The following is a 14,614-nucleotide window of genomic DNA, read 5'->3' on the forward strand; positions in this document are numbered from 1 at the left end:
TTCTCACTCTGAAAGCACTATTTTTAGATTTTTCTCTTTTATACTACCTGCCAGAGTTTCGTAGTTGAAATGTCTTGGAAGGACACACTTAGAGCATCTTTGCACTTGTCTCCTGTTTCTTGCACTAACTCTGCCATATAATATGATGTTTGCTCTAATTGTGCAGATTTATGTATGCATCTTGAACGGCTACATATTTCCACCTGTCTTGTGATCTCTCTGTTTTTTCTCTCCCACATGGGGGAGGTCAGAGAGTTATCCAGTAGGGGGTTCTGAGAGAGTGTGGTATGCCTATGTAGATATTTCAGGCCCAGTCAAAGTGGGGAGGGAAAAGTGTAGATTGACAGTTGCTTTCCTTTGCCAAATTAACTTATTTTATTAAAACTCTTCTTCTTCTTCTTCTTCTTCTTATTCTTATTATTATTATTGTTATTATTTTTGATACAGGGTCTCACTCTGTCACCCAGGCTGGAGTAGTGCAGTGCTGCAATCTTGGTTCACTGCAACCTCTGCTTCCTGGGTTCAAGAGATTCTCCTGCCTCAGCCTCTTGAGTACCTGGGACTACCGGGGTGCACCACCACACCTGGCTAATTTTTGTATTTTTTTAGGTAGAGATGGAGTTTCATCATATTGGCCAGCCTGGTCTCGAACTCCTGACCTCAAGTGATCTGCCTGCCTTGGCTTCCCAAAGTGCTGAGATTACAGATGTGAGCCACCATGCCCAGCCTAAAACTCATTTTTATTTACTTATTTTGTAACATTCTATTTTATTTTATTTTTTTTGAGACAGTCTTGCTCTGTCCCCCAGGCTGGATCACAGCTTACTGCAGCCTCAAACTCTCGCCTTAAGTGATCCTCCTTCCTCAGCCTCACAAGTAGCTGGGACTACAGGAATGCTTCACCACACCTGGCCCCAAATTTAGCTGCTGTGACCCACAACGAGAGGCTCCTCAGGCAGGGGATTTCCCCCATGTTGAAGAGCGTCTGTTTCTTGTTTGCTGTGGCAGCCTCGAGTAAAAGGGAAGCATGTCCTCCTTCTCTTTTTGCCACCATGACAGAAGAAGAGAGGTATTTAATGATGTCAACCTTCTAGAATATGTGTGTGTTCTCTGTGTTTTGATAGTGTGTAACAGAGAAACTAAGCTTCAAGACTTGTAGCAGAGGCCAGGCATGGTGGCTCACACCTGTAATCCCAGCACTTTGGGAGGCCAAGGCAGGTGGACCACTTGAAGTCAGGAGTTCGAGACAAGCCTGGTCAACATGGTGAAACCCCGTCTCTACTAAAAAAAAAAAAATTATCCAGGCATGGTGGCGGGCACCTGTAGTCCCCAGGCTGAGGCAGTAGAATCACTTGAATCCAGGAGGCGGAGGTTGCAGTGAGCTGAGATCGCGTCACTGCACTCTAGCCTGGGCGATGGAGCGAGACTGTCTCAAAAAAGAAAAAAAGAGACTGGCAGAGAGTTCCCTGAGTGGAGGGTGGTTCTACATAGAGAATTAGGTGCTATCATTGTCCCTGTCTGGCCACCAATTTGTCATGCCCTCATTATCTCCTCTGGATGGATCAGGGTCAAACGGACTCAACTGAAAGTCATTTTCTTTCCCTTTCTCTTTGTTCTTCTTTGGGTCTGAGGTTGAAAGTGAGAAAACTCCAGGGCTGCAGGGTACCAGGTGAAAACATAAAGTGTTGGTTTGTTTTGGAACATAGGAAACTCTGTGTGTGTGTGCGTGTGTGTGTGTGTATTTGTGTGTGTGTGTGCATGTGTATGTGTGTATGCATACCTATTCCCAGGTCTCTCCAAGCCAAGCTAAATTCTCAGAGCACTATGTCCCTTTTTTGGGTTATATCCACCTTATTTTTGCCCTTGGACAGTGAGAAAGTATTGCCTGAGAAGTGCCAAAGATGAAACCGTGCCTTCCTGTTCTCTCCAAAGTGAGGGCTTCCTTGGAACTGGAGGTGTTTGTTTTAGGAAGAGGGATCCAGGAAGTTTGGAGAACAATGGCTGTGCCTGATGGAGACAAATGACTGCAGGCCAGACTTGGCTGGGAAGGAGGCTCCAGATGGGGCTGGGTCACCTTCTAAGCCCAAGACCTACCTTGGTGAACATCCTTCGATAGCAGATCCTCATCCTCGAGAGAACAGAGGGACTCAGGCAGATCCCGGTTCTGAGTTTATTAGCAGTAGGGTCTGGTCAAGTTTCTGTGCTTCAATCTCCCCTCTGATATGTGGGACAAATATTTCAACTTCATTGGATTGTTGGGATGATTCAGTGATAAAACAGCAACAAGCTTCTTGCTACACACAATGAATGGCACACCTGGGTTCTTAATTCCTCAAGACAAACTGGTTCATAAATATACACACGGAAGCAGCAGCACAGCACAGTGGCTGGGACCACAAGTTATGGAGTCAAATTACCTAGTATAAAAATTCTGATTTTTGCCTTGCATGGTGGCTCATATCTGTAATCCCAGCACTTTGGGAGGCTGAGGTAGGTGGCTTGCTTGAGCATGGGAGTTTGAGACCAGCCTGGGTAGCATAGCAAGATCCTGGCTCTGTTAAATTTTAAAAACAATTCTGGTTTTGTTCCTACTGGCTGTGTCTCCTGAGCAATTTTCTTTTATTTCTTTGAGACCAAGTCACTCTGTCACCTAGGCTGGAATGTAGTGGCATGATCTTGGCTCACTGCAACCTTCACCACCTGAGTTTAAGCGATTCTCCTGCCTCAGCCTCCTGAGCAGCTGGGATTACAGGCATGAGCCATCACATCCGGCTAATTTTTGTATTTTTAGTAGAGGTGGGGTTTCACCACATTGGCCAGGCAGGTCTTGAACTCCTGACCCCAGGTGACATTGGAGAATCAAAACAAGATGCTGGGTATGAACTCTTGTTCCACCATGTCATAGCAGATGATCCTGGGTGAGTCATTGACCCTCCCAAAGTCTCAGTTTCTCATCGGTCACCTGAAGACCATGGTCCTGCTTATCTTCAACTGAAAATGCAGTGAGGCATGAGGGAGCCTCTGTGCAAAGCTTTCATCTCAGCTCCAGCAGGCAGCAAGGGCTGGTTCCGGAATGGTTAACCAGGGGGATTTGTAGACAGAAAGCCTATTTCCTAGAGTTCTCTCTTCTCCAGTTTCTTCCCCTGTTGTTCAGCTATGACACTTGGAAAACTTCTCACTGTCCTGTTTGCTGGTTCCCAGGCATACTCCAGCTGATTTGTTTCCCTGCAAAAGGAACTACCCCAGCCTGGATGGGGGGGCTCCTCTCAGTGCTGGACATCGCTTTCCTGTGAATGTAGCCTTGTTTAATTCACTAATCAACACATCTGGCAATCACCCTAAAAAGCTCAGTGCCCTCCTGTTCCATGTTTCAAGTCTTTCTGGGAGGGGAGGAGGAATACTCAGATTTACACCTCTGTTACTTACATATCATGTCTCTCAATACAAAGCCATCCTCTTGTGGCACAGGTGGATGCCCAGTGTATTAGTCTGTTTTCATACTGCTCATAAAGACATACCCGAGACTGGGCAATTTATAAAGAAAAAGAGGTTTAATGGACTCACAGTTCCACATGGCTGGGGAGGCCTCACAATCATGGTGGAAGGCAAAAGGCACGTCTTACATGGCAGCAGACAAGAGAGAAGAGAATGAAAGCCAAATGAAAGGGATTTCCCCTTAAAAAAATGTCAGATCTTGTGAGACTTATTCACTACCACGAGAACACTATAAGGGAAACCACCCCCATGATTCAGTTATCTCTCAGTGTGTCCCTCCCATAACATGTAAGAATTATGGGAACTGTAATTCAAGATGAGATTTGGGTGGGGACACAGTCAGATCTCGTCACCCAGGCTGTATTTGTCCGACCTATCAATAATAATTTAATTGTACACTTAAAAATAACTAAAAGAGTATAACTGGATTGTTTGTAACACAAAGGATAAATACTTGAGGGGATGGGTTTTCCATTATATGATTATCATGCATTACGTGCCTGTACCAAAAATATCTCATACACCCCATAAACATATACATCCGCTGTGTTTCCACAAAAATAAAAAAAAATATACCAAAAAAAAAAGAGATCTAGGTGTCTGGATCCACCTTCTAGGGTAGGTTTGCATGGATCCAAGGGGTGAAGGTTGAACCCGGCTGATTCATGGTACATCAGACACATGACATCCTTCTTCTATGTCCATGTCCCTAACTGTAGCTCTGCCAGGGAGTTCCAGGAAACCAGGATGGAGGGTTTTGTGCTAAGATCTGTCTTTTATCCATTTAAATTACAATACTGGAATAATTGTGTTTGTGTACAAACTGTCATAAGTGTACTTAAATGGTACCTTTGCCATGTGCTAAAGTTACTTTTCATTATGACCTATTTGTACAGCATTTGAATCAAATATCTGAGCTCAAAAATGTAAACGTGTTTTTATTTTTGCTCTGCAGGTTAGGTGAGCAGACGTCTGAAATAAATATGATTGCAAGGGTGAAGGTGACATGATTGACTTAAATCAAGCAATTTCTCCATTAAAGCATTGAATCCTCAACTCATAAAGACACTCTTTACCAGATGAACTGTAAGGTTGTCCAGCATTTGTCATATTAGGCAATTTGAAAGGAAAGAACAGTTATAAAAATGAATGTAATTCTCGGTTGAAGAAAAAAAAATCCAGTTTTTACAGCAGGGGGGTGGTTAACTTTCCGCAGATTAAAAACAGGTTTCACAGCAATTCTGCTGCTATAACATTCTACAATTAAAACATAAGAAGAAACAGCTCTGGTGCCAAAGAAGACAGTTGTGGGAATTAGTTTGTTTGGGGACAGGGAGGCAGGTTCCCCCTGCAGCATCAAAGGTTATTTTCTTTCCCTTAGGAACAGCAGTGTTGCCATAAACGGTGCTGGTTTGCTTCCAACCCCCTTTTCTGAGCTGCTTTCAATTAGCAGGGATTATTAAACTGGAAACATTTTAAACTGCTGCCGAAGCGGCTTTCCGGCCTTATGAGCTGAGGCCTTATGAGCGGACCTAGAGGCATCACAATAAAAGCTGATTGATTAGGGAGGAAGGCACTGATAGCAACTGATGCCCAGTGTCATGTTCTATGCGTTTCACAGCCTTCTCTTTCCCCACCGAACTGTGCGTCTTTGTGGGGAGTTTGACTTCGGCTTCTCTCTCTGGTGCCTTCTGCAGCCTGGAGGCTCTCAACTTCCATTTCAACTACCTGACCTGGGCCAGCCATATCTCCATGCCCCATCTCCCACCTGGACCCATAGCTAGGGTGGGCTGATCCCAGAGGCAAGGCTCTTGGATTTCTGCATGACTGGCCTTTTTCTCTTTGCAGTTTGATTGTCGGGACATCAGACTAACAGCGACAATAAGACATATCTGAAAAATATAGGCCACAGAGCATTGGTGGAGGTAGAGGTGGGGGCAGGTGTCTGTGTCTTGTTGGAGGGTTTCAAAAATGGAAGCATTTCCCTAAAGTTTGATCGTCAATGACCTTGTCTTCTAGTGATCTTTCTTAAAGTTTCTTGTATGCATACCTGATTTCTTCAACTAAATTAATTAATTTATTGGATAACACATAGTACTTGGTTGGCATTGTGCTAAATTTTTAAAGGTATTTACTTTTTATGTTTAATTCTAGCAACAAATCCCTGATTTGTTGGTAGAATAGGTAGAGTTAACAGCCCGATTTTACAGATGAGCAAACTGAGGCCTGTGGGTGGAAAGGCTGACTTCAAAATGAGGGAGAACGCTTCACCACTGTATTGCTTCTTGCATTAAACCTGTTCCTGCTCTGAGTGAGGCGGGTGGAACAGATCCTCTATTCCTCCCCAGGTCATTCACTACTTAAAAAAAAAAAATCATGGATTCTTTTAATACATGCTGGTTGTGTGTGTCCAAGCTCTGAAGATGGTGGTGGACTAGTCAGACCAGCTGCCTCCTCTTGTTGGGACAGGGCTCATGCCCCAGCCTCTGTTTCTGATCAGTTTGCAAGGAGAATGCATATACCCACATTGCCACTTACCACGAGGAAGCTCGGCTTCTCAGCGTTGCCTAATTGCTTGAGTTGTAAAGGTTCAGCAACCCAGCTTGTGTTGGGTGGACTGGAAAAAGGAGACGGGGTCTACTTTTTGGTTACGCAGTGGGCTGCCTTCAAACCGCCTCCCCCCCACCCCCTGTTTTCTGGCAGAAAGGGGCTGGAGTGAGGTGCGGGGTGGGTGTTGGGGAGTGGCAGAAAGCAGTTTCCCTAGGGGCGGGGCCCGGGATGAGGCCGACCACAGTTATTCCAGGATTATGACTCAAAGCACACCAACAAGAAGCATTTATTACCTCCGAAGTAGTGCTGGCTCTGTAGTGCTGAATGGAGAGGTGAGGTATTGCAGCTGTTATCTTTTGAACTAACTGCTATTGCGTGTCCCATGACCAGCCGTGGCAGGGTTTTTGTTCCCATGAATGAATGGGCTATAAATCTGTCGGAGCTGACAGTAGCAGCAGTACTAGAGGGTGTAAAGAGAAAATGTGCAGAAGAATCTTGTGGTCTTTGCTTGCCTGGAAAATGAGTTCAATAAAATGGAGGTGATCAGTGCTTATTTATAGGGCAAACTGATACATCCAGCATTGGCCGTCAGAGCCTAACTTAGTGTTTTCTCATTTACAGTCACTCTGTTGTAAAGCACATCTGTGCACCGAGGGCACTCGTGGAGCTTCCAGCAATTGCAGCGGTGGAAGAAGTAGAGGAGACACTTGCAGATAAAGGGGTGTTTTCCTCTCTGTTTCTAAGCTTCAGGAGCCTTCAGAGGTAGCTGTCTGTAGAGCTGTAGTTTGAGGTTTGTAACAGGCAGGAAAATTCGAGGCTGAAAACTGTTCCTTATTTACATTTCAGTTTTGAGGGTGAATGGCAGGAAATGGGATAAAATTAATCGCCATTTTTCAGGCCCCCGAAACAATAAATTCCAGCAGCCATAAATTTGGAGCTGGGTTAAGTACTGAAAACAATTTATTGCTAATTTTTCCCTTAATTGCATTCCCAAGAAGAAGGGTTTGGTGCTTACTGGTGGCATTATTATATAAAAATTATTCGTTAGAAAGCACAGTGAACAGTAAATCAGAAGCTTACCTGAAACAGGGTCAGGGTTCCTCACAATTCATCCTCACCCTCACCCAGCCTGTCTCCAGCGAGGTCTTCAGGAAAGAAAAGGATCAGGGAAAATGCTCCCGCTGTCCCCTCGCCCCTCCTCTGTGACACTGTGCGCAGATTAGGTGTTGATTCAATAAGATGCTTCACCTTCTAAAAGTGATAGTGTGAATCACGTGTGGAAGCAGAGGGGACATAATGGAACATCACTGCACGGCATCCCTGCCTCATTTAATTTGTTTTGAGGCTGCTAGCCGTGTCAGGCTAACTGCACTTGAGGCCAGTCAACAGCCTGACCCTGTTGGTGGAGAAAGTTGAAAGACAGTGGCATGGTGTCAGAAGCTGCTGGGATGAAGTCAACATCCGTTCCCGTCTCCCCTTGGGAGAGCCACGTTCCAGGGTGAGCCTCCTCTGCAAAAAAGGACTTGTTGGGACTGGAGGTCTGAGAGCTGGGGCTGGCCTTGGGGAAGAGAATCACTGCAAGTCATTTTACACTATGTGGGAGACTTGCTGTCCTTTGGTTGTTTGATGGGCAGACTTTGCTCAGATGGGGATGGTGAGATGTCATCTTCCTGCAAATGCCATCTGTGTTCCTTCAGGCCTACAGCAGGCCATCGGTGGGAACTCACCTGCTTAGATCAGTCTTCTTGGCATTTTACAGGCAAAGAGAGAGTGATGGATTTGCCATTCCAAACCAGCCGTAGGTGGAGCCTGTGCCCATCGGAGAGCTCCTGGAGGTTGAAACTGCAATTCTGACGGCCATTTGGGGAAGAGCCAATGGGTGCCAAGTGTTTATGACGTGACAAGTACATCTGCATCACGGATGGTGAGGTCAGTGGGAGCGGTTAGATGGAAGCTCTTCTGTCCCTTCCATAATGGCATCTGTCATCTCAGGCCGGCAATGGCTATGATGGTGGGAGGACCCACCCCCCTGCTGCTTGGAGCATGCTCCCACTGCTGGCCAGGGTGGGAGAATGGCAGGAAGACTGTGAGGGAGGGGCAGGGCATCAGGGGCACTGACAGTCTTCCCAGGAAACTGACAAGATGGGGAAAGTACACACTTCAGGACCAAACAAAATGGCACATTCACAGGGTCCTTCCTCCCTCCTCTTCCTCATCTGCCTTCCTCTTCCTCCTCCCCCATCCTCCTCCCCTCCTCTTCCTCTTCCTCCTCCTCCTCTTCTTCTTCCTCTTCCTCTTCCTCTTCTTCTTCTTCCTCTTTTTTGACAGAGTCTCACTCTGTCTCCCAGGCTGGAGTGCAGTGGCGTGATCTCAGCTCACTGCAACTTCCACCTCCTGGGTTCAAGTGGTTCTCCTGCCTTGACCTCCCGAGTAGCTGGGATTACAGGTGCCTGCCACCACACCTGGCTAATTTTTGTATTTTTAATAGAGATGAGGTTTCACCATGTTGGCCAGGCTGGTCTTGAACTCTCGACCTCAGGTGATCCACCTGCCTTGGCCTCCCAAAGTGCTGCGATTACAGTTGTGAGCCACCATGCCTGGCCTGAAAATCCTCATCTTCCTTTTTAGGCCAGCCAAGGCAGAGGCTCACAGATGGAACTGCAGGCCACAGCATCACCCCATCTCTCAATCTTATGACAGCTGACTATCAAGAAATTTCTGTAAAAAGAAATCATTAAATAAAAAAGATACCTGCACTTTTATGTTTATTGTAGTACTATTTAACCCAGTGTTCATCAACAAATGGGCAGAAAAAGTATGGTACATATACACAATGGAATGCTATTAAGCCATAAAAAAGAAAGTAAAATCATTTCTTTTGCAGCAATATGGATGGGACTGGAGGTCATTACCTTAAGTGAAACAAGCCAGAAACAAAAAAAACAAATATTGCGTGTTGTCACTGATATGTGGGAGCTAAATAATGTGTACATGTGGATGCACAGTGTGGAATGGTAGACAATGGAGACTCAGAAGGGGGCGGGGTGGAAGGAGGTGGATGATGAGAAATTACTCATTGGGTACTATGCGTGTTATTTAGGTGATGGATCCTCTAAAGCCCCGACTTCACCACTGCACAATCTATGCATGTAACATGATTGTACATGCACCCCATACATTTATACAAAGATTATCATAAAAAATAAAGTTGGATATATAACCCCCCAAAAAGAAATTCCTGTAAATGAAACGTGCGCCCAAGCTGATTCTACAGCTTTCTATCATGACCAAGGAGAATTTCTCACACCTCTTACTTCCTCTTTCTTCCTTTCCCTATTCCTGCCCTCTAACTCCTCAGAAACAAGACACCTTCTCTGGGGTTTGTTGGTATGAGCTAAGTGGCCAGAGTGTGGGCAACTGAGGGCAAACATCAAAAATAAGGAACTGAACTAAAAAGATGAACCTGCTCACGTATATTCATGGCAGTGCTATTCACAATAGCAGCTACATGGAACCAGCTCAGGTGCTAACCCGCAGTGGATTGGATAAAGAAAATGTGGCACATTTACACCATGAAATACTACATAGCCACAAAAAAGAATGAAATCCTGTCCTTTGCAGCAACATGGATGCAGGTGGAGGCCATTATTCTAGGTAAATTAACGCAGAAACAGAAAAGCAAATGTCACATGTTCTCACTTATAAGTGGGAGCTGAACATTGGGTACTCATGGGCACAAAGATGGAAAACAGACTACTGAGGATTCCTAGAAGGGAAGGAGGCAGTAAAGGCTGAAAAACTACCTATTCGGTACTATGCTCACTATCTGGGTGGTAGAATCACTTGTACACCAATCCTCAGCATCACACAATATACCCATGTAACAAATCTGCACAAGTACCCCTTGAATCTAAAGAACAGCAAGAAGAGCTGAGCCTGTAGACCTTGGGTGAGGAGCAAGGGAGGAGAAGCCTTGATTCCTGGCCTTCAGGAGGCTGAGCCAGGAGCAGAAGCCAGAACAAGTTCTTGCAGAGCTGGGGGTCGCGTGCAGTTTGCGGTAAGTCATTTTGACAGCAAGAGCTGTGGGGGTTCAGAGCCTGCAAAGAACAAAAGCAAAACATTGCTTTTTGAATATAGGAGTAATACAAATTTATTTTTGAACATTCAGAAATACAGGGAAGTTTCAAGCAGAAAATAAAAACTGCCTGTAATCCCGCTATCCAGAGATAAACCTTGTTAAATTTTTTATGCATTTCTTTACAGGCCTGTGGGCATTTAGATGTCTTATTATTTTTTCAAAATTGGGATTCATCTATACATATAGGTTTTATATCCTGTCCTTTTTTTCCTCCCGCTTAACATATTGTAAACATTTTCTATGTCCTTGATGGTTTTCAAACTTTTTTTGGTTCGATTTTAAGAATTCACAGAGTTGCATTTTATAGATGTGTTAAATAAAAGTTACGGGAGGCTATTGTTTTCTACTAAGCTTCGGCACTAGGCTTCCACAGAGCAGACTAAAAATCAAAATGGAGTTCCGCATGCTAACATGCTGTTACTGAAACACCAGGGGTTCTGTTCAGGCCCTGCTTCTCACCACATAGAAAGCCAATTACTGAGAAAACAATTATTGCCAAGGGAGAAGGCTTTAATCGGGTGTCGCAGCCGTGGAGATGGGAGGTCAGTCTCCAATTCCTCTCCCTGGCTGTCTAAAATTAGGGACTTATATAGCAGGGCAGAAATGTAACATGTGTTGGAAAACAGGAACCAGGGAATGGTGAGGAAGCAATCATGATGAGTGAGGGGTCTGGCATCTCCTTGTCTGGATGTGGTGATCTGGTGAGTTTCAATTCTTTCCTACTTTTTGAGGGGTCTGGGAGTATTTTCCTGAGGAAGGAATTCAGATAAAACAAATGACCAGAAATACCATTTGACCCAGAAATCCCATGACTGGGTATAAACTCAAAGGAATATAAATCATTATTTTACAAAGACACATGCACACGTATGTTCATTGCAGCACTATTCACAATAGCAAAGGCATGGACCCGACCCAAATGCCCATCAGTGATAGACTGGATAAAGAAAATATGGTACATACACACCATGGAATACTATGCAGCCATAAAAAGGAATGAGAACATGTCCTTTGCGGGGACATGGATGAAGCTGGAAGCCTTTATCCTCAGCTAACTACAACAGGAACAGAAAACAAAACTCCGCATGTTCTCACCTATAAGAGGGAGCTCAACAATGAGAAAATATGGACACAGGGAGGGGAAAAGCACACCCAGGGCCTGTTGGGGGGGGCGAGGGGAGGGAGAGCATGAGGACAAATATCTAATGCACGTGGGGTTTAATACCTAGATGACAGGTTGATAGGTGCCGCAAACCACCATGGCACACATTTACTTATGTCACAAACCTGCACGTTCTGCACATGTATCCTGGAACATAAAGTAAGATAAAATTTAAAAAACAAAACAAAACAAAAAACAAATGCAAGTTGCAGGCTTTGAGAGCAGAGGAGTTAGTATCTATGTTTATCTGAAAGCACTGTCCAAGGAAGTGTTGGATCTGTTTCAGTTTCCCAGTCACCAAAACTAAACTCAGTTGTTATCTGACCTTCTCAGAAATCGGGAGAGAGATAACAGCCACTTTCCCAAAACAGGTCTGTTTCAATCCTCAATCCGCATGATAATGAAGTTCCCTCTGCTTTAATCCTCACACAAAAAAGGAAGCCTGCAGTAACCCGATATTAATGAATCAGTTATTTTTCTATTGTTCTGTCTAAAAGTAACGAATCCTCTCTCTGTTCTTTGTTTCTGCTTTCTTCAGCCTTCTCTGTTAATAAAGCAAATTCTGCAGGGCTCACTGGATCACTCATTCTGTGTTTTGGAAAAAGGTGTTGCCTGATTCTAGAATTGCAAATAAAGCCAATTGAGCGCTTTCAGCTCATTTGTTGTGCTGTTGTCTCTTGAATGCCCCAGGGGTTACGGATGCCCACTCTTCTCCACCCACCCATTACGCATTTGAAACTCTACATACAATTTTGACTTCCCCAAAACTTAGCTGCTAGTACTTACTGCTGACTGGACTCCTTCCAATAACGTAAACAGTCACTTAATACATATGTTTAATGTTACATGTATTACATGCTGTATGCTTACAATAAAGTAAGCTAGAGCAAAAATGTTATTTGAAAAGTCATAAGGAAAAGAAAATGCATTTGCTGTTCAGTAAGTGGAAATGGTTTATCACAAAGGTTTTCATCCCCATCATCTTTCCATTGAGTAGGCTGAGGAGGAGGAGGAAGAGGAGGGGTTGGTCTTGCTGTCTTGGATGGCGAGGTGGAAGAAAATCTGAATGTAAGCGGACCCAAGAAATTCAAACCCATGTTGTTCAAGGGTCAGTTGCAGTTTTGTCTTTTGACAGACGCATCATATTGTTTGACCATTTCCTTTATGGCAAACATGAAGTTGCTGCTGATTTTTTCACATTACCAGTGAAGTTGTGGCCAGTGTTTTTTTTTTACCATGGATCACTGGGTGCCCTCTGGATATTTCTTTATGGTGAAGTCCTAGAAGAGAAAGTCCTAGGGAGTGAGGCCCCTTTATTTTGAAATATTTGTCCCCCAAGTAAGGTTGGCTCTGTGAGCTTTGTGGGAGAGTGACAGCCTAGATTTCCAAATAAGAGATAGCCTCTGCAAAGCTGTTTGTTTGATAGATCAAAATATTTAAAATGGGAATTTCTTTTATGGTGGAGGTTGAATACATTTCCATATGTCTCTTGTGTATGTGTATTTCTTTTCTCGTGCATTGTTTATTTGCTCACTTTTCTCTTGAGGATTAAGTCTTTGAAAGTGCTCTTCACAGCAGAAAGATATCAACTGTTGAACGACTTGTCCCTCTTTGGATGGGGTTGAAAAAGGAGATATGGGGGGCTGGAGTTTGAACTAGGCCTTGAGTAGTTGTGAGCAGGATTTTGATAGCTGGATCCTAGGTCAGTCCAAAAGGCATCTTCTTAGGTGAGCCATGAACAAGAATACACTGAGGAAAACCATAGCCTTACTTTGTACATTTAAGAAAGGAAGTCGAGTGAACAAGGGCAAATTATTTTTGGTCTTGGTCTCTGCCGAAACTAACATGCAAGGAGCCATAAATATTTACTTATCTGTGAAAGGCAGCATGCTGACAGCATTCTTGGAGAGGTTCTTCATTAAATAAAACCAGACAACTTGGCATTACTTAGAATTTCTTTGCTAGTTGATTATATTGGTCTGGGATGCAGAAGGCCGGGAAAAAAAATCATAAGACTTGTGGGAATCTTCTAGCTTTTCACTGCATCATGTGCATGTGTGTGTGTGTGTGTGTGTCTGTGTGTGTTTGTATTAGCCAGTGAAACATTTTATGGAATTGATGGCGGACCTGGTCTTCAGCACCCCCAGCACCCCATTCTCCACGATGGTTGCCTTGTGTTTTTATGTTTTTAGTGTTTACACACACGTGGGATTAGGAAGCACTCCATTGGCTGGTTCAGAATTTGGATTGACTCTGATTGGCTCTGTGGTAGGCTGTTAATGATCACTGCCATCATTTCAGAGGGTGTTGGCAAGGTGATAATGCAATTAACATCTCCCTCTTTGATAGAGAATGAGGTGAAGACAAGCTGACTTTTGGAACCTGATGATCACTGATAATTAGGGGAAACCCTTGAGGGGAAGATATTGGGCTGTTTTAACAACTGCACCCAAACACATGTGCAGCAAGCCCACCTCTGAAACCACTTGAGGGCAAATAAATGCCCACTGGTCCCATCCCTTTGGGGTTGGGCTGGGCACAGCCATTCTGCACTTTATTTTTAGCAAATGTGTATTGCTAATGTGGCCAGAACCGCTGGTGATGTTTCAGGAAATTTATTTAAAATTCAATTTGTACATCGTGACTTTAAGCACTACTTTTGGGGAAGTGTGTTTTGCATTATGCCATATCAGTTCGGGATTATGGACTCTGAGGGAATATGTATAATTTTTATGCACTATGTTTATTGGCACATTTGTGCTAATAGCCAATAAGATGATATTGCTGTCTTAATACCATGCGAGTCTCTGTGACTCTGTGGCTAATGAGTGGGGGCCTCTGAGTACCTGACTGAGGCCGGGAAGGGGGCAGCATGGGCTCTGGGATATGGGGTATGATGCTGGGAATCCAAACATTGGCTTGGCAGATTGTACCCTTATAATATGGAAGAGGGAACCTGTAATGCAGAGAGGAAATCCGGGTCCAACCAGGGAACGGTACCACCAGGGAAACACTGACATTGCCTTTACAGCAAAGTGACCATCCTTGGGAGAGAAAAAACAATCCCGAAGATATTTAGTCCTCAATTAAATAAAGCCATGTCCTCCTGATTGGCTTCCAGCGACCCTTCTGCTCCCAGGAACTGGAGATTTTGCTTTTTGCAGTGAATTTATGGCTACCTCTGGACAGATAACAAGATGTTGGACAGCTGACCCTCCAACTTGATTCTAGCTTCTCTCTGTGAATTTCATGTGATAATTTTCCAAGGC

The 14,614-nt window shown here is 44.2% G+C and overlaps 1 long non-coding RNA gene across 1 annotated transcript; it reads left to right on the top strand.

Moving 5' to 3' along the window:
• The first annotated feature begins 5,114 nt into the window (after positions 1 to 5,114).
• Positions 5,115 to 8,782, top strand: LOC105550351. The gene is made up of 4 exons (XR_001007695.1): positions 5,115 to 7,543; positions 7,805 to 7,974; positions 8,374 to 8,584; positions 8,674 to 8,782. It is a non-coding gene; the product is annotated as an uncharacterized LOC105550351 (long non-coding RNA).
• The last annotated feature ends 5,832 nt before the right edge of the window (positions 8,783 to 14,614 follow it).

The sequence above is a fragment of the Mandrillus leucophaeus genome, unplaced genomic scaffold, assembly GCF_000951045.1.
Source record: "Mandrillus leucophaeus isolate KB7577 unplaced genomic scaffold, Mleu.le_1.0 Scaffold48, whole genome shotgun sequence".
Taxonomy (NCBI): domain Eukaryota; kingdom Metazoa; phylum Chordata; class Mammalia; order Primates; family Cercopithecidae; genus Mandrillus; species Mandrillus leucophaeus.